This window comes from Cavia porcellus, unplaced genomic scaffold (assembly GCF_034190915.1).
Source record: "Cavia porcellus strain 051 isolate PalLab524CR breed Dunkin Hartley unplaced genomic scaffold, mCavPor4.1 scaffold_10, whole genome shotgun sequence".
Lineage (NCBI taxonomy): Eukaryota > Metazoa > Chordata > Mammalia > Rodentia > Caviidae > Cavia > Cavia porcellus.
The window spans coordinates 70,539,803-70,541,869 of NW_026947493.1; positions in this window are offsets into that span (position 1 = coordinate 70,539,803).

Consider the following 2,067-nt stretch of genomic DNA (forward strand, 5'->3'; position numbering starts at 1 on the left):
CAGCACCATGAGACTCTGGTGAGGGACCCTCTTTCTGACTGCATTCTGTTTTCCTTCGTGTGAGTGAGGAGAACAAGTGCTCACTGGGGTCACTAAATCCCATGTAACAGACACCAAGCTACCCAGTTTCCCCAGACTTTCTGAACTCATGCTTTTTAAGATAGATTTCTTCAGTCACGTGAAGCTTGTCCTGAAGAACACCACCACAGGGGTAAACACTGTGAAGATGGTGCCGAAGAAAAAAGGCAGCTGTCTACCAAGAGCCACTGGGTGGAGGAAGGAGTAGAATGTTCTGTGTTGCTACAGAAGAGTCAAAGAAAGAGAAAACAATCTGCAGGGGACAGAGACCCATTCATCACAAGGGAGTTTTACTACAGTTAGGGATTGTAACTGAGCCTCTCAGAGTAACTTGCTTTCTAGGTTATTTTGAATGATCATGGAATTACTCACCTGATAGAGACTATGGAGGCCAACATCTTCATTTTACAGAAAACAATTTAAGTCTGGATGTGCTGTGGGCACATCACTCATCCTAGAGCTTAGAGTACAGGCTTCTGCATTGAAGAGAGCATTGACCAAGCTGAGTTTTGAGTCCTCTTCCATCTCCTGAGCCTGTGCCTCTCACAAGCTAGCTCTCAGTAGAAGCAGAGAGCCAGAGGGTCGTGGTGGCTAAGAACACTGGCTTGCTCTCAGACTGGGACAAAATCTGGGCTCCACCACCCACCTGCTTGGACCACCTGGCATCTACCTACCTCATCCTTGTTTTGCTTCTTTACCAAGGAGGAGACATGTGAGGTGGTTCTCAAGTGATGAACACAAGTTTAAGAGGTAGCAGAAATGGGGACCCAATGCTCGAGACTGAGGAAGCTGCGTAAGTAGAAGCCAGCTCAAAGGCATGGCACGTTTGGGGAAGTCCAGGAGCAGGGCCAAGGGCGTGGAGAACATCCATGAAGAAACTGTGGCCAGTCCATAAAGAGTGATGTCATCTAGTGATGTCAACATACTTCTATTTCATCAACAGTGGAGTGTCATCAACGATTAGGGATGCTGTGCTATAATTTGGAGGAATTTTTTCTCTATACTTTGCCTACAAATTGACACTAGTCCTGTGGTAAATTCAAACATCTTGTACATACAATGATTCATTAATTGAAAAGATACTCCAGGAGTTTGGATCCCCAAATGCTTTACTAACGGCCAGAAGAACAAACAATGCATACCTGTGTGATGCCAGGTATGTTAATAAGTACTTGTTAAACAATAGCTCATGCCACTACTGGTCATTTAGTGAACACCTTCTATATTCAGTTCCACTGTACTAGCTGCTGTGTGGCAAAGGTGACCAACAAAAGCCCTATCATTCCTTCTAGCAAGAGGAGGCATAGATCTCAGCATGGTGACACACATCTGTATTCCCAGCTATTCAGGAGGCTGAGACAGAAGGATAGTAAGTTGAGATCATCCTGGGAAACCTAGAAAGACCCTTCTCAAAATGAAATTTTAAAAAGGACTGTAATGTATCTCAGTGGTAGCTCAGTTACCTAGCGTGCATGAAGCTATGGGCTCGATGTCCAGTACTTACAAAAGTAAGGAAGGCTGTGGAGGCATGGAGGAAATACAGAAACAAGTAACAATCTCAGACAAAGTGAAAAGAAAGATAGCATAAGTGGAACGGGATAATGAATAATAAGACTTGGAAAAATGTGATGGTCACTTTTGGTGACACTTTTGCTAACTCTTCGACAATTTTGCTGACTCAAGAATAAGAAAAAGTTGCCCATCCGAGGATTGGAGAAAAGACTTCCAGACACAAGCACACTGTACATGAGGTAAAAATGAGTTTCGAGGTTTGAGAAGCAGTAAGAAGAGCATCTGACAGGACTGTGGGGCAGGACAAGCAGTAGAAAATTGTCAGACAGAGAGACAAGTGACATTGGTTGTAATGCCTTGCAGACCAGAATTAGAAGTTTGGATGCTACTCTGCCTGCTGTGAAGCATGGGACATAAGCCTGTCATTAAGAGAGATGTTTGCCACACCTTTTATGAGACTAGAGCAGAGCCAGAAGG